This window comes from Bufo gargarizans, chromosome 6 (assembly GCF_014858855.1).
Source record: "Bufo gargarizans isolate SCDJY-AF-19 chromosome 6, ASM1485885v1, whole genome shotgun sequence".
Taxonomy (NCBI): Eukaryota; Metazoa; Chordata; class Amphibia; order Anura; family Bufonidae; genus Bufo; species Bufo gargarizans.
In genome coordinates, this window is record NC_058085.1 from 163,693,527 (window position 1) to 163,715,612 (window position 22,086).

General features: G+C 44.2%; 1 protein-coding gene across 2 annotated transcripts in view; it reads right to left on the reverse strand.

Annotated features, from left to right (window-relative positions):
* CHST3 (carbohydrate sulfotransferase 3) overlaps positions 1-22,086 on the reverse strand; it is a 140,378-nt gene that overhangs the window by 28,925 nt on the left and 89,367 nt on the right. Inside the window, exon 2 of one of the 2 annotated variants that reach the window (XM_044298319.1) lies at positions 16,863-16,917. The gene's annotated coding sequence lies outside the window, so the exon portion shown is untranslated. Of the gene's footprint in view, positions 1-16,862; positions 17,076-22,086 lie in introns of those variants that run through there. The other variant, XM_044298320.1, reaches the window with a different exon arrangement.

Consider the following 22,086-nt stretch of genomic DNA (forward strand, 5'->3'; position numbering starts at 1 on the left):
ATTTAGGCCCAGCACCCAGGCAGAGGAGGGAGGTCCCGTAACAGAGAATCTGTCTTCATGTCAGCAGAGAATTAGTCTGCATGTCATAGCAGAGAATGAGGCTTCACGTCAGCCACCACTGCAACAGTCCATTGGCATATATTTAGGCCCAGCACACACACAGGCAGAGGAGAGAGGTCCCGTAACAGAGAATCTGTCTTCATGTCAGCAGAGAATTAGTCTGCATGTCATAGCAGAGAATGAGGCTTCACGTCAGCCACCACTGCAACAGTCCATTGGCATATATTTAGGCCCAGCACACACACAGGCAGAGGAGAGAGGTCCCGTAACAGACAATCTGGCTTCATGTCAGCAGAGAATCAGTCTGCATGTCATAGCAGAGAATGAGGCTTCACGTCAGCCACCACTGCAACAGTCCATTGTCATAAATTTAGGCCCAGCACCCAGGCAGAGGAGGGAGGTCCCGTAACAGACAATCTGGCTTCATGTCAGCAGAGAATTAGTCTGCATGTCATAGCAGAGAATCAGGCTTCATGTCAGCCACCACTGCAACAGTCCATTGGCATATATTTAGGCCTAGCACACAGGCAGAGGAGAGGTTCATTCAACTTTGGGTAGCATCGCAATATAATGGTAAAATGAAAATAAAAATAGGATTGAATGAGGAAGTGCCCTGGAGTCCAATAATATATGTTTATGGGGAGGTAGTTAATGTCTAATCTGGACAAGGGACGGACAGGTCCTGTGGGATCCATGCCTGGTTCATTTTTATGAACGTCAGCTTGTCCACATTGGCTGTAGACAGGCGGCTGCGTTTGTCTGTAATGACGCCCCCTGCCGTGCTGAATACACGTTCAGACAAAACGCTGGCTGCCGGGCAGGCCAGCACCTCCAAGGCATAAAAGGCTAGCTCTGGCCACGTGGACAATTTAGAGACCCAGAAGTTGAATGGGGCCGAACCATCAGTCAGTACGTGGAGGGGTGTGCACACGTACTGTTCCACCATGTTAGTGAAATGTTGCCTCCTGCTAACACGTTGCGTATCAGGTGGTGGTGCAGTTAGCTGTGGCGTGTTGACAAAAGTTTTCCACATCTCTGCCATGCTAACCCTGCCCTCAGAGGAGCTGGCCGTGACACAGCTGCCTTGGCGACCTCTTGCTCCTCCTCTGCCTTGGCCTTGGGCTTCCACTTGTTCCCCTGTGACATTTGGGAATGCTCTCAGTAGCGCGTCTACCAACGTGCGCTTGTACTCGCGCATCTTCCTATCACGCTCCAGTGCAGGAAGTAAGGTGGGCACATTGTCTTTGTAGCGTGGATCCAGCAGGGTGGCAACCCAGTAGTCCGCACAGGTTAAAATGTGGGCAACTCTGCTGTCGTTGCGCAGGCACTGCAGCATGTAGTCGCTCATGTGTGCCAGGCTGCCCAGGGATAAGGACAAGCTGTCCTCTGTGGGAGGCGTATCGTCATCGTCCTGCCTTTCCCCCCAGCCACGCACCAGTGATGGACCCGAGCTGCGTTGGGTGCCACCCCGCTGTGACCATGCTTCATCCTCATCCTCCTCCACCTCCTCCTCATCCTCGTCCTCCTCGTCCTCCAGTAGTGGGCCCTGGCTGGCCACATTTGTACCTGGCCTCTGCTGTTGCCAAAAACCTCCCTCTGAGTCACTTCGAAGAGACTGGCCTGAAAGTGCTAAAAATGACCCCTCTTCCTCCTCCTCCTCCTCCTCCTCCTGGGCCACCTCCTCTTCCATCATCGCCCTAAGTGTTTTCTCAAGGAGACATAGAAGTGGTATTGTAACGCTGATAACGGTGTCATCGCCACTGGCCATGTTGGTGGAGTACTCGAAACAGCGCAACAGGGCACACAGGTCTCGCATGGAGGCCCAGTCATTGGTGGTGAAGTGGTGCTGTTCTGTAGTGCGACTGACCCGTGCGTGCTGCAGCTGAAACTCCACTATGGCCTGCTGCTGCTCGCACAGTCTGTCCAGCATGTGCAAGGTGGAGTTCCACCTGGTGGGCACGTCGCATATGAGGCGGTGAGCGGGAAGGCCGAAGTTACGCTGTAGCGCAGACAGGCGAGCAGCAGCAGGATGTGAACGCCGGAAGCGCGAACAGACGGCCCGCACTTTATGCAGCAGCTCTGACATGTCGGGGTAGTTGTGAATGAACTTCTGCACCACCAAATTCAGCACATGCGCCAAGCAAGGGATGTGCGTCAAATTGGCTAGTCCCAGAGCTGCAACGAGATTTCGCCCATTATCACACACCACCAGGCCGGGCTTGAGGCTCACCGGCAGCAACCACTCGTCGGTCTGTTGTTCTATACCCCGCCACAACTCCTGTGCGGTGTGGGGCCTGTCCCCCAAACATATGAGTTTCAGAATGGCCTGCTGACGTTTACCCCGGGCTGTGCTGAAGTTGGTGGTGAAGGTGTGTGGCTGACTGGATGAGCAGGTGGAAGAAGAGGAGGAGGAAGCCGAGAAGGAGGAGGTGGCAACAGGAGGCAAAGAATGTTGCCCTGCGATCCTTGGCGGCGGAAGGACGTGCGCCAAACAGCTCTCCGCCTGGGGCCCAGCTGCCACTACATTTACCCAGTGTGCAGTTAGGGAGATATAGCGTCCCTGGCCGTGCTTACTGGTCCACGTATCTGTGGTTAGGTGGACCTTGCCACAGATGGCGTTGCGCAGTGCACACTTGATTTTATCGGATACTTGGTTGTGCAGGGAAGGCACGGCTCTCTTGGAGAAGTAGTGCCGGCTGGGAACAACATACTGTGGGACAGCAAGCGACATGAGCTGTTTGAAGCTGTCTGTGTCCACCAGCCTAAATGACAGCATTTCATAGGCCAGTAGTTTAGAAATGCTGGCATTCAGGGCCAGGGATCGAGGGTGGCTAGGTGGGAATTTACGCTTTCTATCAAATGTTTGTGAGATGGAGAGCTGAACGCTGGCGTGTGACATGGTTGAGACGCTTGGTGACGGAGGTGGTGGTGGTGGTGTTGGTGGTACATCCCCTGTTTGCTGGGCGGCAGGTGCCAACGTTCCTCCAGAGGCGGAGGAAGAGGCCGAGGCGGCAGCAGCAGAATAGGCCGAGGCGGCAGCAGCAGAAGAGGTAGCAGGGGGAGCCTGAGTGACTTCCTTGGTTTTAAGGTGTTTACTCCACTGCAGTTCATGCTTTGCATGCAGGTGCCTGGTCATGCAGGTTGTGCTCAGGTTCAGAACGTTAATGCCTCGCTTCAGGCTCTGATGGCACAGCGTGCAAACCACTCGGGTCTTGTCGTCAGCACATTGTTTGAAGAAGTGCCATGCCAGGGAACTCCTTGAAGCTGCCTTTGGGGTGCTCGGTCCCAGATGGCGGCGGTCAGTAGCAGGCGGAGTCTCTTGGCGGCGGGTGTTCTGCTTTTGCCCACTGCTCCCTCTTTTGCTACGCTGTTGGCTCGGTCTCACCACTGCCTCTTCCTCCGAACTGTGAAAGTCAGTGGCACGACCTTCATTCCATGTGGGGTCTAGGACCTCATCGTCCCCTGCATCGTCTTCCACCCAGTCTTGATCCCTGACCTCCTGTTCAGTCTGCACACTGCAGAAAGACGCAGCAGTTGGCACCTGTGTTTCGTCATCATCAGAGACATGCTGAGGTGGTATTCCCATGTCCTCATCATCAGGAAACATAAGTGGTTGTGCGTCAGTGCATTCTATGTCTTTCACCGCTGGGGAAGGGCTAGGTGGATGCCCTTGGGAAACCCTGCCAGCGGAGTCTTCAAACAGCATAAGAGACTGCTGCATAACTTGAGGCTGAGACAGTTTCCCTGGTATGCATGGGGGTGATGTGACAGACTGATGGGGTTGGTTTTCAGGCGCCATCTGTGCGCTTTCTGCAGAAGACTGGGTGGGAGATAATGTGAACGTGCTGGATCCACTGTCGGCCACCCAATTGACTAATGCCTGTACCTGCTCAGGCCTTACCATCCTTAGAACGGCATTGGGCCCCACCATATATCGCTGTAAATTCTGGCGGCTACTGGGACCTGAGGTAGTTGGTACACTAGGACGTGTGGATGTGGCAGAACGGCCACGTCCTCTCCCAGCACCAGAGGGTCCACTAACACCACCACGACCATGTCCACGTCCGCGTCCCTTACTAGATGTTTTTCTCATTGTTATGGTTCACCACAACAACAAATATATTATTTGGCCCAATGTATTGTATTCAAATTCAGCGGGATATAAATTTGAGGCCTAGTATTTAGGCGCTGGGTGACCGGTATGGATTTAGTGACAGAATTAGACTTGGAAATGCACAGAAGCGTGTGTGTGTGAAGTTATTCTGAATGACCCAATGTGCACCTTGAATATTATATACCCTTTTAGGGATAGATTTCAAATAGCTCTGATATAGCAGAAACCACTAAATTATGAAATTGCTAAATTGGGAATTGTATTTCAACCCAGAACAAAAAATGTGCTTTGACGGACACTAAATAACTTTCCCAGCCACAACAGGACAGCGTTAACGAGAGATTTAGCAGCATATAAATTTGAGGCCTAGTATTTAGGCGCTGGGTGACAGGTATGGGTTTAGTGACAGAATTAGACTTGGAAATACACAGTAGCGGGTGTGTGTGAAGTTATTCTGAATGACCCAATGTGCACCTTGAATATTATATAACCTTTTAGGGATAGATTTCAAATAGCTCTGATATAGCAGAAACCACTAAATTATGAAATTGTTAAATTGGGAATTGTATTTAAACCCAGAACAAAAAATGTGCTTTGACGGACACTAAATAACTTTCCCAGCCACAACAGGACAGCGTTAACGAGAGATTTAGCAGGATATAAATTTGAGGCCTAGTATTTAGGCGCTGGGTGACAGGTATGGGTTTAGTGACAGAATTAGACTTAGAAATACACAGTAGCGGGTGTGTGTGAAGTTATTCTGAATGACCCAATGTGCACCTTGAATATTATATACCCTTTTAGGGATAGATTTCAAATAGCTCTGATATAGCAGAAACCACTAAATTATGAAATTGCTAAATTGGGAATTGTATTTCAACCCAGAACAAGAAATGTGCTTGAACGGACACTAAATAACTCGCCCAGCTACAGCACTAAGGACAGATTTAGCGGGATATAAATTTGAGACCTAGTATTTAGGCGCTGGGTGACAGGTATGGGTTTAGTGCCAGAATTAGACTTGGAAATACACAGTAGCGGGTGTGTGTGAAGTTATTCTGAATGACCCAATGTGCACCTTGAATATTATATACCCTTTTAGGGATAGATTTCAAATAGCTCTGATATAGCAGAAACCACTAAATTATGAAATTGCTAAATTGGGAATTGTATTTCAACCCAGAACAAGAAATGTGCTTGAACGGACACTAAATAACTCGCCCAGCTACAGCACTAAGGACAGATTTAGCGGGATATAAATTTGAGGCCTAGTATTTAGGCGCTGGGTGACAGGTATGGGTTTAGTGCCAGAATTAGACTTGGAAATACACAGTAGCGGGTGTGTGTGAAGTTATTCTGAATGACCCAATGTGCACCTTGAATATTATATACCCTTTTAGGGATAGATTTCAAATAGCTCTGATATAGCAGAAACCACTAAATTATGAAATTGCTAAATTGGGAATTGTATTTCAACCCAGAACAAGAAATGTGCTTGAACGGACACTAAATAACTCGCCCAGCTACAGCACTAAGGACAGATTTAGCGGGATATAAATTTGAGACCTAGTATTTAGGCGCTGGGTGACAGGTATGGGTTTAGTGCCAGAATTAGACTTGGAAATACACAGTAGCGGGTGTGTGTGAAGTTATTCTGAATGACCCAATGTGCACCTTGAATATTATATACCCTTTTAGGGATAGATTTCAAATAGCTCTGATATAGCAGAAACCACTAAATTATGAAATTGCTAAATTGGGAATTGTATTTCAACCCAGAACAAGAAATGTGCTTGAACGGACACTAAATAACTCGCCCAGCTACAGCACTAAGGACAGATTTAGCGGGATATAAATTTGAGGCCTAGTATTTAGGCGCTGGGTGACAGGTATGGGTTTAGTGCCAGAATTAGACTTGGAAATACACAGTAGCGGGTGTGTGTGAAGTTATTCTGAATGACCCAATGTGCACCTTGAATATTATATACCCTTTTAGGGATAGATTTCAAATAGCTCTGATATAGCAGAAACCACTAAATTATGAAATTGCTAAATTGGGAATTGTATTTCAACCCAGAACAAGAAATGTGCTTGAACGGACACTAAATAACTCGCCCAGCTACAGCACTAAGGACAGATTTAGCGGGATATAAATTTGAGGCCTAGTATTTAGGCGCTGGGTGACAGGTATGGGTTTAGTGCCAGAATTAGACTTGGAAATACACAGTAGCGGGTGTGTGTGAAGTTATTCTGAATGACCCAATGTGCACCTTGAATATTATATACCCTTTTAGGGATAGATTTCAAATAGCTCTGATATAGCAGAAACCACTAAATTATGAAATTGCTAAATTGGGAATTGTATTTCAACCCAGAACAAGAAATGTGCTTGAACGGACACTAAATAACTCGCCCAGCTACAGCACTAAGGACAGATTTAGCGGGATATAAATTTGAGGCCTAGTATTTAGGCGCTGGGTGACAGGTATGGGTTTAGTGCCAGAATTAGACTTGGAAATACACAGTAGCGGGTGTGTGTGAAGTTATTCTGAATGACCCAATGTGCACCTTGAATATTATATACCCTTTTAGGGATAGATTTCAAATAGCTCTGATATAGCAGAAACCACTAAATTATGAAATTGCTAAATTGGGAATTGTATTTCAACCCAGAACAAGAAATGTGCTTGAACGGACACTAAATAACTCGCCCAGCTACAGCACTAAGGACAGATTTAGCGGGATATAAATTTGAGGCCTAGTATTTAGGCGCTGGGTGACAGGTATGGGTTTAGTGCCAGAATTAGACTTGGAAATACACAGTAGCGGGTGTGTGTGAAGTTATTCTGAATGACCCAATGTGCACCTTGAATATTATATACCCTTTTAGGGATAGATTTCAAATAGCTCTGATATAGCAGAAACCACTAAATTATGAAATTGCTAAATTGGGAATTGTATTTCAACCCAGAACAAGAAATGTGCTTGAACGGACACTAAATAACTCGCCCAGCTACAGCACTAGGGACAGATTTAGCTGGATATAAATTTGAGGCCTAGTATTTAGGCGCTGCGTGACAGGTATGGGTTTAGTGACAGAATTAGACTTGGAAATACACAGTAGCGGGTGTGTGTGAAGTTATTCTGAATGACCCAATGTGCACCTTGAATATTATATACCCTTTTAGGGATAGATTTCAAATAGCTCTGATATAGCAGAAACCACTAAATTATGAAATTGCTAAATTGGGAATTGTATTTCAACCCAGAACAAGAAATGTGCTTGAACGGACACTAAATAACTCGCCCAGCTACAGCACTAGGGACAGATTTAGCTGGATATAAATTTGAGGCCTAGTATTTAGGCGCTGGGTGACCGGTATGGATTTAGTGACAGAATTAGACTGGGATATGGCCAAAAAATAAACAGACTATTGCTGGTTAAATGCACTTGGTGTGACAGCTTCACCCTGATGTAGGCTTTAGCCAAAAAACAACCACACCATTGAGGGTTAAATGCACTTGGTGACAGGCGCAGCTTGCCCCTGATTTAGTATATGGCCAAAAAATGAACAGACTATTGCTGGTTAAATGCACTTGGTGTGACAGCTTCACCCTGATGTAGGCTTTAGCCAAAAAACAACCACACCATTGAGGGTTAAATGCACTTGGTGACAGGCGCAGCTTGCCCCTGATTTTGTATATGGCCAAAAAATGAACAGACTATTGCTGGTTAAATGCACTTGGTGTGACAGCTTCACCCTGATGTAGGCTTTAGCCAAAAAACAACCACACCATTGAGGGTTAAATGCACTTGGTCGCAGCTTGTGCTGGCGCACCACAAGACACAAAATGGCCGCCGATCACCCCAGAAAAATGTGACTGACAAACGGTCTGTGCAGCCTAAAAACAGTGAGCAATTGAGGATCAGCAGCTCAATGATCCACAGCTGCAGATCGATCAGTTAATCAAGTCCTTTGGAGGAGTTAATCTGCCTAATCTCGCCCTACTGTCGCAGCCGCAACCTCTCCCTACGCTAATCAGAGCAGAGTGACGGGCGGCGCTATGTGACTCCAGCTTAAATAGAGGCTGGGTCACATGGTGCTCTGGCCAATCACAGCCATGCCAATAGTAGGCATGGCTGTGATGGCCTCTTGGGGCAAGTAGTATGACGCTTGTTGATTGGCTGCTTTGCAGCCTTTCAAAAAGCGCCAAGAAAGCGTCACAAAAGCGCGAAGAAAGCGACGAACACCGAACCCGAACCCGGACTTTTACGAAAATGTCCGGGTTCGGGTCCGTGTCACGGACACCCCAAAATTCGGTACGAACCCGAACTATACAGTTCGAGTTCGCTCATCCCTAATAGCGAGGTCTAGTGAGGTAGTGACACGTGTGATAAGCAACCTCTAGTGGCAGACATCCTGCATAGCAGGGAGAGGAACGCCAAAGAACTGAATGAATGCAGGAATACGGCTACATTGACCCTTATGACAGAAATAGGGGCAACATTGTAGCTTATCCGTTCAGTAGAAGCATTGTTACCAACTAGGCAAACAGGGGATACACTGGAACATTTACAGTTCAACAACAATTATGTCAGGGAGGCCTGTAATAAAGGCTCTCTGCAGGGCACCCGAATAATAAATAAATAATTAAAAAATAAAATCAAGCCCACAGCACAAGTGATAAAATAAATTCCAAGTGCATCTCAAGGTCTGTTTGCTGCACACAAACAGCCTCTACGCTATGATTAAATAGACATCATTCTATCTAGCTACATAAAACAGACATAGTAATAAAAGGTTGCAATAATTAGGCAACCTGGTCTATCCAACTGTACCTCATACCTCTTTACAACTGAGAGTTTTAAATTTCCTTGTTCTTTTTTCAATTTATGTTGTGAGTCCTTACCATTGATAATAAAAGTTATATTTTAACTGCTAATAGGGACCCCTAAAGGGATTTTTTTGGTCTCAGTGACCAAGTAAGTATTTTGAATTTATATCCCGAGGATCCCTAAAGGGACTGTGGAGAATTATTCATGTGCTGAAGCGTCTCAATTGGCTGCCCTGTCCCACCTGATGGATATGTCATAGGTCAAAGTTTGCCACAATGCAAAAGAATATGGCGCATGCGAACATCGCCATATGTTCGGCGAATCGCGAACTAGCAAAGTTCACCGCGAAACGACCGCCGGGCGAACCGCTGGGCCATCTCTAATCATCAAAAACGCTTCCATCTAGATAATACACCTGGCTGCATCCGTTATGACTGGATATGGTTTTATTATCTCTAAAATGACCAAGACGGAACCGGCATTAATACCATCGTAAGTCGATGGATAGAAAAAAAAAAGTGGGCTAATCAGCACATCCCAATGCTCAGGTGCACATTGCTATGGCTGAAAACACAACATAGAACAAATGCAACAGCACTCTGCAAACCAAATAAAGTACAAGAATGTATTAAATTGCTAATGCTATGCTTATAAATTAGAAATGCTTGGCAAATACATTTTGTACTAAATTATTTAAGCCCATCTGCCACACCTCAAGGCGATCTGTGTAAGATGGGAACCTAACACTAAGTTCAACCTGTTATGTGCCACGACAGCGACAATAAAGTTCAGGGGATGTGTAGGTTCTGCATACATGTTGGGCCCCCTTGGGTTAACCCTTTGGGACTAAACCCCACTTTTTTATTTTTCTTTGCAGTTTGTATTGGAGGTGTGGCTGACTCCTATTTTGGTCGTACACTCCTGATCTGCCTATTTGCCTCATAGGCTGATTTTAATTAGCATGAGTATAAAGCTTAGTTTGCTCTGCATGCATGTTGGTACTTGTAGTCCCTGGATTCATTGGAGGCCATGGCACCAAAAATGATAACAAACCCAAGGGGGCCAAGCATGCATGTAGAACCTACACACCCCCTGAACTTCATGGTCACTGTCATGGCACACAACGGGTTGAACTTAGTGTTAGGTTCCCGTGTTACAGAGATCGCCTTGACATGTGGCAGACAGGCTCAAATAATCTTGTACAAAATGGATTTGCCAAGCATCGCTAATTTATAAGCATAGCATTAGCAATTTAATCCATTCTTGCACTTTATTTGGTTTGCATTGTAAGTCAATAGATGTCGGATCTGTTTTCTATTGTGTCCGAGATCCGACCCCATTGACTGGCATTGTGCGTCATGCCAGATCCGTCTTGCTCTGCATCCTATGCCGGACAGAAAACCGCTGCTTGCTGGTATGAGAACGCAACCAAATGGAATGGAATTCATTCTGGTGCATTCCGTTCTGTTCAGGTCAGTTTTGTCCCCATTGACAATGAATAGGGACAAAACGGAAGCATTTTCCTCCAGTATTGAGAGCCTATGACGGATCTCAATACCAGAAAAGTTAAACACAAATGTGAAAGTAGCCTACTGTATGTCCATATCAGGCTGCAGAATGCTGTTCAGTCAAGTGGAGCTCATCTGTTTGCTCAATATCCATTCCCTTTCGTGTTTACCTGAGAATGCTGCCACACGTTCAAGTTTTTTAATGCAATTTTTGAAGCCAAAGCAAGGAGTGTTTTCAAAAAAAGATAAGTAGTAGTATCTGTCCTTAACACTTTCTTTCCTTTTATGATCAAAAAACTAGTAGCACTTCGAGAAATCATCTAAGATCAATTATGATCAAATCTGTTGATCAACTTTTTTTTAATCATACTTGAGCCCAGATGATTGCTCAGGACACAGGAGTGGCTGAAGATCAAACTAGTCTGATGGATTTAACAGTGAATGCATTCGGCATCTTTATACTGTGATACATAGAAGCTGCAGAAGCCAAATTTTTAATATAACCTAAATACAAAAATAACTTTTTCATTGATAAATACACATACACAATTTCAGTAAAATGCCCACCAAAGTTATCCAAAGCCTTTAAACATACATACTCTAAGTGAATCTCCGAAGTAGTGTTCTCCGAGAACGACAACTACCGTACTCTTATTCCGCTAATTATTGTGATTATTTTCTAATACATTTGGAAAACCAGCACCCCTCTGAATAATTTGGCTGTACTGCCAAGCAGTCTAGTTCAAAGACAGGACGTTAGTCATAATGTGCTTTTCCTTCTGTTTAGATCTTTATCACATAATTCCCAAGCATGACCAAGCCTGCTGCAGGGAGCAAGGAAACATTTCAAAGAGTTTTAATTACAAATAAACTGATATTCCAGTGGTATCCGGGAGAGATCCATGAAATGCTAAGTTTCTGTTCCGTTCAGATGCAGTTTAGACTGATGATTAGATAGAACCAGAAAGAAAGGCCAGAAAGTTTAGATGTGGGATTAGTAGAAGAAAAAAAATTAATAGAAGATAACGGCTGCTCGATCGAGTGGATGAGGTAAGTAATTTTATTATTTTTTAACCCTCAAGGGACATTTTACTTAGCATTCTGTATTAAAGAATTAACCATGTTATAATGGAAAATAATAAAATCTACAGAACACCAAACCCAAATCCGAACTTCAGTGAAGAAGTCCGGGTTCGGGTCTGGGTACCACATTCAGTTTTTTATCACGCGCGTGCAAAACGCATTAAAACGCTTTGCACTCACGTGTAAAAAACTGAACAAGGCAACGCAATTGCAGACAAGACTGACTGAAATTGAGTGCGCACTTGCGCGGGTTTCCCCCAAGGCACTGGCGACGCATCCGGACAAAATCGGTGACGCCCGTGTAAAAGGGGGCCATACTGATAGAAACTTGCTGATGTCTGTAAAGAGCTGCGGTATATTATAGCGCTATATAAGTGCATAAAATAAAAAAATTGCCAGGTATAGTAGCAGAAAACTGCACTATTAATAACATCCTTAATGAAAGACTCATTATTACCATACAAAGTCATCTCTGAGAGCTGGCACCTGCAAAAAGAAAGTCTCAGCGAGGATAAATCCAAACGTGCACCTGGAAAGGAAGCGAAGTCCGTCTTACGGTATCCCTGATGATGCCTCTTTATCACAAGATAAATGACATACACTTGTTCTTTGTGTTCACTGCAGTTGTTCAGAATAGATCCAAGAATTACTGGAGCAGTTACTTTAATTACTTGCACTAGCCCTGCTCACTGATACAGAAACCCATGCCAAATATTGCATCAGGCCAAAAAAACGTCAGCATGCTTGGGGCCAAAAAGTACATTTGCTGGTTTTTTTTTTAGTACTGGTCTGCAGTTTGATTTTTTGTTCTCTGATAGATTACTAACAAGAGCCTAAACAGGGAGCTAATATATAATTCTATACATCTCTATTCACAAACAGGCTATTCCAACATTATATTATATATCGTAGATTTACTGGAATTCTTCTTTTAGGGCTCGTTCACATCGGAGCGGCGATTCTGTTAATCATTTCCGTTGTTCTGTTACAGCTTTAGAACAATGAAAAAGACGGCATTTCCAAATCTGTCAGATGACAGCAATGGTGTTCGATGAACTCCACTGACTATAACGGGTCCATCAGGTTTCCATTATGGTGAACAGCTTTTTTCTCAGAATCTGCAATGGAGCCTCCAACAGCCCTAATTTGGTTGTACATTTAAAATACTTTTCCTTTTCTAGATAAAAGCTTGATTTAAAAAAAAAATTCTAAAGAATTAAATAGGATGCATTTTTGCTTTGGACACTAGGCTCACATTTTACAATTAGCTATATGGTCACAGATTGGATTCTCTATATAAAATGGTTCATCTAGTCTAGTTTTACATATGCGGTAAGAGATCCGGCAGGCTGTTCCCACCTATGAAGAGATTCCAGATGTCTTATTTTTTGCTGATATTTTTCATTTTCATATGTCAGTTCAAGGCTTTTTTTTTTATCAAACTATTTTGCGTTTGAAAAAATAACACACCATGAGGCCTTATGCACATGGCCGTTGTTTTGGTCTGCATCCGAGCCGCCGTTTTGGCGGCTCGGATGCGGACCCATTCACTTCAATGGGGCCGCAAAAGATGCGGACAGCACTCCGTGTGCTGTCCGCATCTGTTGCTCCGTTCCGTGGCCCCGAAAAAAATATATAACATGTCCTATTCTTGTCTGCGCTTTGCGGACAAGAATAGTCAGTTATATTGAAGGCTGTCTATGCCGTTCTGCAAATTGCGGAACGCGCACGGACGCCATCCATGTTTTGCGGATCCACGATTTGCAGACTGCAAAACACACCACGGTCGTGTGCATGCGGCCTGATACTGTTAAAACTAGATACAGGATTTTACATAAAATGAATAATTCATAAATCTGCAATCAATATTCATCTAATGATTGAAAATGGTATTCTGAGCTCACAGAAAAAAATCCCAATATGTGTCTTAAGAGGAGATTTATCAAAACTGCTGCAAAGCAAAACTGCTCAGTTGTCCATAGCAAGCTGGAGCTACATCTCGATTTTTTGTAGCACTTAGGCCTCATGCACACTGCCATATGTGGTTTTTGTGTCAGCAAAAACGGATCTGCAAAAAATACAGATGACGTCCGTTTGCATTCCGTATTTTGTGGAACAGAACAGCTGAGCCCTACCAGAACAGTACTATCCTTCTCCGTAATGCAGACAATAATAGGACATGTTCTATTTTTTTGTGGAACGGAAAAACGGACATACAGAAACGGAATGCACATGGAGTAACTTCTTTTTTTTTTGTGCAGCCATTTAAATGAATTCGTATACGGTCCGCAAAAAAAACGGAATGGACAAGGAAAGAAAATATGTTCGTGTGCATGAAGCCTTACAGCACTTCTTGCAGTAAACTGACTTGTAGGCAATCTTGTGCACTGCAGCTGTCACTCGATTGTTAAAATCAATCAAAAGTGCCTCCAAAAACCATGAGTGGATAAAAAAAAAGAGCTAAAGTAGTATCTGTCCTTTATATTACATCTCCCTTTATGATCCATACCTAGTTTTGGCAAAAAAAAATTAGGCAGAAAACCTGAACATGGAAACCCAGGCTAAAAAGTACCGCCAATCTATCCTATCTGCTTTATTACACAGAATCTTGCAGACACCCACAAAATATTTTTGTCTCCCCAATTTTTGTTTACACCATCTAGACCAGGATTCAGCGCTCCTACAGCTCCCAGCATGCACACTTAGGTCTCATGCACCATTGTTTTGGTCCGCATCTGAGCAACAGTTTTTGCGGCTTGGATGCTGACCCATTCACTTCAATGAGGCCGCAAAAGATGCGGACAGCACTTTGTTTGCTGTCTGCATCCGTTTCTCCGTTCCGTGGTCCGCAAAAAATATATAACCTGTCCTATTCTTGTCCGTTTTGCTGACAAGAATATGCAGTTGTATCAATGGCTGCCCGTGCCATTCCGCAAATTGCTGGTGTGCGGTCATAAACGGAATGCCTCCGGAACAGAAAACTTCCTGATGCATCCTGATGGATCTCTTTCCATGCAGAGTGTGTGAGGACTAAACAGAAACGATCCCGGAAAACAAAAATGGAAATGTGTAAGGCCCCTTTCACACGGGCAATTTTTCTGCGCGAGTGCAAAACATTGTAATGCGTTTTGCATTCGCGTGAAAAAAATAGCGCATGTTTGGTACCCAAACCCGAACTTCTTCACAGAAGTTCAGGCTTGGGATCGGTGTTCTGTAGATTGTATTATTTTCCCTTATAACATGGTTATAAGGGAAAATAATAGCATTCTGAATACAGAATGCATAGTACAATAGCGCTGGAGGGGTTAAAAAAATAAAATAAAAATTATTTAACTCACCTTAGTCCACTTGTTCGCATAGCTGGCATCTCCTTCTGTCTCCTTTGCTGAACAGGACCTGGAGTGAGCATTCATTACATGAACAGGACCTGTGATGACGTCACTCCGGTCATCACATGGTCCGTCACATGATCTTTTACCATGGTGATGGATCATGTGATGACCGGAGTGACGTCATCACAGGTCCTGTTCAGCAAAGGAGACAGAAGGAGATGCCGGGCTACGTGAACAAGTGGACTAAGGTGAGTTAAATCATTTTTTTTTTTAAATGAACCCCTCCAGCGCTATTTTACTATGCATTCTGTATTCAGAATGCTACTATTTTCCCTTATAACCATGTTATAAGGGAAAATAATAATGATCGGGTCTCCATCCCGATCGTCTCCTAGCAACCGTGCGTGAAAATCGCACCGCATCCACACTTGCTTGCGGATGCTTGCGATTTTCACGCAACCCTATTCACTTCTATGTGGCCTGCGTTGCGTGGATTATCACACCGCAACGCACAAAGAGGAGCATGCTGCGATTTTCACGCAAAGCATAAGTGATGCGTGAAAATCACCGCTCATGTGAACAGCCCCATAGAAATGAATGGGTCGATATTCAGTGGGGGTGCAATGCGTTCAATCCGCGCGGAATACTCGCCTAAAAGTAGAAAGTAGACTTACTCGGCTATTCTTGTCACCCCTATAGATGTGAAAGGAGGATTCTGGGAGTTGTAGTACCACCTGGAGGTTGCTGATCCCTGCTCTAGACATCCTAAATAACTACAATTTACCTAAAATTTGGTAGACAGGTTTTGGAATAGTGTATTTCTGGTACTGGAAGTCGAGCACCTGAATGGCCTATAAAGAAGTATTCCAGGATTTTACAAGTGATAGTTCATCCTCAGGATAGTCCATCAGCATCTGATCAGTGGGAGTCTGACACCCTGCACCTCTGCTGATCAGCTATTCTGCAATAGCTCTGGCACCAGAACTACACGGCTCCGGCTGGTTACTTGCTCTATTCATTACACACATGGATGGTGAAGTGTAACCCCAGTGCTGGAGCTACTGACAAACAGTTAATAAGCAAGGGTTCAGGGTGTCGGAGCCCCACCAATCAGATAATGATAACCTATGTGGATGAACCGAACAACATTCCAAAATGGGTAAGGGTGCATTCACATATACTGTCGTTTTTCTCTGGCATTTGGACTCCTCTGTTTTTTTAGGAAAAAAAATGTAATTTTATAAAAATAAAAAAAAGTCCAGATGTTAGCTGTAAGTCAAGGGAATTATGAAATATGTACAAATATGAATAAACAAGATACAAAAATATGCATGAAGGAGGCCTCGGTGTACCCGCACACATTATTGCATAATACAGAACCAGCAAATCCACAACGTAATACAGTACCAGCTAAAAATCTCATCTACACGGTGCAGACATTTTCTATTGTTTGTGAAGATTGTTTTTCAAAGGGCAAAATCTGTTGCAAATTTACAGCAGTTTTTTGCAAACAGTGTGCTTTCCCATTAGCATTTTCTTCAAGGCGTTTCTCCCTTAGAGAAAAGGTGAAGTGAAAATGGCAAGAGCCACAGCTTGCTTTTTTTTTTAAAAGAAGCCAGAAAGACAAAAATCGCCACCTAATTAACAAAAACTCCAGTTGGGAAAAGAAGCTGGAGATGGCGTTTTTAATGCAAAAAAATGTGGCAAACAAATAGTAGATGCAAAAAATGCCACTAAATAAGTAAATGTAAAACACCAGTAAAAACCTGTGTGAACCCACCCTACTGATTTTGTCATTATAAATGAGACTCAGACATACAGCATATTGCTGTCTTTGCTGATGCGAGCAGTTTGGGTACTTTGTACCCATTGCCCGGAACGTACAATATACATTTCTTAACCACTGAACAGAATTACAATTCACATACCTGTTACATGAGCTGTAGTTTCACTTTTCGATCATTTACATAGGAAAAGATGCACCTGCAATTTAAAGAAAAAAAGATGTCAAAAGAGAGCACACAGCTGCATGTCTCCCATTCAGTGTTTCTGCCAAACAGCGAGTTCCTATTCAGAGCAATGCTGAACCATACGGCTAGCATAAAAATAGTTACTAGGCTGACGCCAAAACCCTACTTCCTTCCTTATCACCTTAACCCACTGCAGTCGTCTTCCTCTTGTGAACATCATGCATACTGCCACTCAATATTAACGACTCACCCAATAGCCTTTTCTGTGTTTGTGTGCATTTTACTACTAGGATGCTTTTAGTAACGAAAATTATATTGTACCGCCACTTCCAATAAGTGTGGTGGTATCGGTTTACACCCACAATATGTACTGATAAATTTTGTAAACTGGATTATTTAAAACATAACCTTTACTAGGTCGCTTAAAATATATTTCATACAGGGTAAGAGACAAAAATAACAACTAACATAATAACCTCCACTGTATCTCATACACCAATGAATATATGAAAAAATGGTTGGATCTCACCTCATCCGAGTCGGATCCACAATCGCAGAGGGTGGTCCTAGCAGTTGGTGGTGCCTGAGACCGGTGTGACCGGGGTGCTGTGTAAGTGATGGCAGTGTTGACCTCCTATTGAACCCTATTCTGGCTTTCCTGCCTGCCTAGGGGTGGGGGGCTATTATTCACACCTGCCTAACACAATGGAGCACCCGCCCCGACAGGGGCGACCCCACACCGAACCTTACCCTCGGTATGGGTCTGGTATTCTATGTAACCCTATTACATTGCCCTACATGCCATGTTTCCATCTTCTATCACAGACATCATCAGGGGACTTCACATGTATTCAAGGGTATTCAAAGATCAGGGTGGTTTTAACCTCCAATCAATCAGAGATCAGGGTGGTTTTCGCCTCCAATCAGTAGGACAGTTGGTGACTCTTATCCTCACTGGAACATGGGAAGTGTCCCATGTCAGTAGCTGTCTCACCCAAACTAACGATGGTCCGGCTCACCCGGACCATAGTTAGTTTGGGTGAGACAGCTACTGACATGGGACACTTCCCATGTTCCAGTGAGGATAAGAGTCACCAACTGTCCTACTGATTGGAGGCGAAAACCACCCTGATCTCTGATTGATTGGAGGTTAAAACCACCCTGATCTTTGAATACCCTTGAATACATGTGAAGTCCCCTGATGATGTCTGTGATAGAAGATGGAAACATGGCATGTAGGGCAATGTAATAGGGTTACATAGAATACCAGACCCATACCGAGGGTAAGGTTCGGTGTGGGGTCGCCCCTGTCGGGGCGGGTGCTCCATTGTGTTAGGCAGGTGTGAATAATAGCCCCCCACCCCTAGGCAGGCAGGAAAGCCAGAATAGGGTTCAATAGGAGGTCAACACTGCCATCACTTACACAGCACCCCGGTCACACCGGTCTCAGGCACCACCAACTGCTAGGACCACCCTCTGCGATTGTGGATCCGACTCGGATGAGGTGAGATCCAACCATTTTTTCATATATTCATTGGTGTATGAGATACAGTGGAGGTTATTATGTTAGTTGTTATTTTTGTCTCTTACCCTGTATGAAATATATTTTAAGCGACCTAGTAAAGGTTATGTTTTAAATAATCCAGTTTACAAAATTTATCAGTACATTAGGATGCTTTTAGCCAGAATACCAGTATTGATGCTAGATGGAGAGCAAAATGAGTAGCTGAATAAACTCCACTAAGTTCCTTTAATGCACTACACTCAAGGAGAGTAAAGCTGGACATATTAGATTTATGTCAGCCAAACCCAACGATATGGAAATAAACCATTTGTATAGAGGTCTCCCAACTGTCCACCCTATGACAGATGTTGGAGGCAGGGACGTAACTACCACAGCGGCAGACCATGCGACTGCTATGGGGCCCAGGGCAAGAGGAGGCCCACTAAGTTCCTTTAATGCACTACACTCAAGGAGAGTAAAGCTGGTCATATTCATTAGACTTATGTCAGCCAAACCCAACGATATGGAAACAAACCATCTCATGTGTATAGAGGTCTCCCAACTGTCCACCCTATGACAGATGTTGGAGGCAGGGACGCAACTACCACAGCGACAGACCATGCGACTGCTATGGGGCCCAGGGCAAGAGGAGGCCCACTAAGTTCCTTTAATGCACTACACTCAAGGAGAGTAAAGCTGGTCATATTCATTAGACTTATGTCAGCCAAACCCAACGATATGGAAACAAACCATCTCATGTGTATAGAGGTCTCCCAACTGTCCACCCTATGACAGATGTTGGAGGCAGGGACGCAACTACCACAGCGACAGACCATGCGACTGCTATGGGGCCCAGGGCAAGAGAGGGCCCACTAAGTTCCTTTAATGCACTACACTGAAGGAGAGTAAAGCTGGTCATATTCATTAGACTTATGTCAGCCAAACCCAACGATATGGAAACAAACCATCTCATGTGTATCGAGGTCTCCTTGCTATGGGGCCCTTACTTCTCTATGTACACCACTGGTTGGAGGAGATAATGATCAGGCAATTGAAGTTCACCTGCCTGATCTTTTTGCTCCCGGGGTGATAAGTCATTAGAGTCAAGCATGCTGTTAGCTGAATGGGCATTCGGCCGAACCCTATCTACAGCGCCTATTACATTGCCTGATATTCAAGCCACTTTTGGGAACAAGTGTTCATAGGAGTAATTGGTCCTTGTAAGGGGGGGTTCACATTTATGCTAAAAATTCCATTATAGGGTTATAGAAATTATAGAGTTATAACGGGATATAACCGAATTTTAGGACGGAATGCAAAACAGAACCCTTTAAGAGGTATTCTGTTTTGCTCTGTCCTAATACATGTTTATGGGTACATATAACAGATCAGTTTTTTCCAATATTCATGATGGGCAAAAAAAGTCCTGACAACAGAACTTTTTTTTTGTCATGAATAACGGAAAAAAACTGAACCCGTATATGTGACCATAGACATGTATTAGGACAGAGCAAAACAGAATACTTCTTAAAGGTTTCCGTTTTTCATTCCATCCTAAAATACCTTATCATATTCCGTTATATTTCAGTTATAACACAACCTTATTACGGAATTTATAACGCAAATGTGAACCCGCCCTAAATGTGTCACCGATCAACCAACAAATAAGTAAACTCTTGTTTCTTGGCTGATTTTATCCTTTATGTAGTGTAAAAGGGCTCAGTTATTGCCAGTACAGCGCCCTGTGTAATCAGAGATGTGCTGCCGATATTCAATACAAATGAACAGAGGAAGCAATTGTTCATCTTTCTTAGGCCTCTTTTACACGGCCGTAGTGCTCCGTGGCTGTATTGCGGGCCAAATATGGCGGTTCCGCAATATATGGGTCACCAGTTGTGTGCAAAACCGCATCACGGATGCGGACCCTTTGCTTTAATGGGTCTGCAAATCCGGAGATGCGGTGCGGAACGGAACCCCACAGAAGCACTACGGAACAGACGGATCGCGGACCCAATTCAAGTGAATGGGTCTGATATCCGCATGTGGCTGACCCACGGCCGGTGCACGTGCATTGCGGACCGCAAATTGCGGTCCGCAGTATTGGCCCGGCCAGCACACGGCCGTGTGAAAGAGGCCTTATACTGTGCACCGGCCTGTGTAATAGGTTGAAGCAAACAAGCTTTAATTGATGCGTTTATCATCAGTTGCCACTTGCCCTGTTTAAACACTGGGCCAAATTAATGCCCTTACATGTAGAGATATCTGACCAATTTCTGTTCAATCAGACCAAAATCAATCTACATTGGTGTGTGCAATTTGACAATTGATCTGATTGAAATTATGCCAGAAAATTGATCTAAGATTCATAAAAACGTGTCTTTCAGATTTTAGCATTTAAGGCATTTGAAGGCAGCAGCACTGCAGCAATAAGCGCCGTCCACTAAAATGTTTACAGTGCTCTATATCTCCAGTACCGATTTATGGAGACGAAGTTACACAGAACTACTGAACATTGGGGAGGCGGGGTGTTGGAACCCGAGCGATCAGCTAGCGATGGCCTATCCTGATGCTGGAGAACCCCTTTATACATTTGAAAAATATCTGAAAGACAACTTTATTATGGGGAATCATAGGGACATATCTGGCTCTAACCAATTTCATAAACTGTAAGGGCCCATTTACCAATGTACAGGGCAATGAAGGGGAATGAACCACTGCTGCAGTAGAGCTGCATTTACATGTATCATTCATCTCGTCATTCACCCCCATTGTTGGTCAGCAGCTCATGCCTGTTTACGATGTGCTGCTGAGAAAGGACAATTTTACGTGCAGATGAAAGATAGTCATCCAACAAACGAGCGCTCTCTCGTTTGTCCAGTGATTGGTGCCATGCCATCTTTAAACAGGGCAATTATCAGGAACAAGCGTTTGTACAGAGTTTGTCCTTAATAATTGTCTCAATCCTCGACTGATGATCTAGGATTGGTCTGATTAGTCAGAGATCTGTGTATAAACCTAGCTTTAGACTGGTATAAATTATACTTTTTAAAATGCCAAGTATTTGAGTAAAGTTTTTACCGGCATCGAATAACAAAGCAGGAATATTTCAGCCTAGAAGCCTGCACGAGGACTGTTCAGGACACTCAGCAGAAATACATGGCAGTGCTCGGGAGCAGTCCAATATAAGTAATACAGTGTAAAACTGCTTTACTCTGGGAACCCCACCTATTGGAAGAACACGGGTCCCACAACCAGCTCTCTGCCAGTCACAACCTCCCTTCTGCTGTTGGTGATGGTCTTAGACATGGTCCCAAAGATATCGAAACCCCGATCAAGAGCAAAGTCAATAATTATATTCGTAAGATAACAGTATTTATGCTACTTTCACACTTGCGTTTGTGCGTCATGGACGGATTTGTTCAGATAATACAACCGTATGCATCTGTTCAGAACGAATCCGTTTCTATTATCTGTAACATAGCCAAGACAGATCCGTCTTGAACACCATTGAAAGTCAATGGAGGACGGATCCGTTTTCTATTGTGCCAGATTGTGTCAGTGCAAACCGTTTGGCTCAGTTTAATCAGACGGACAGCAAAACGCTGCAAGCAGCGTTTTGGTGTCCGTCTCCAAAGCGGAATGGAGACTGAACTGATGCAAACTGATGCATTCTGAGCG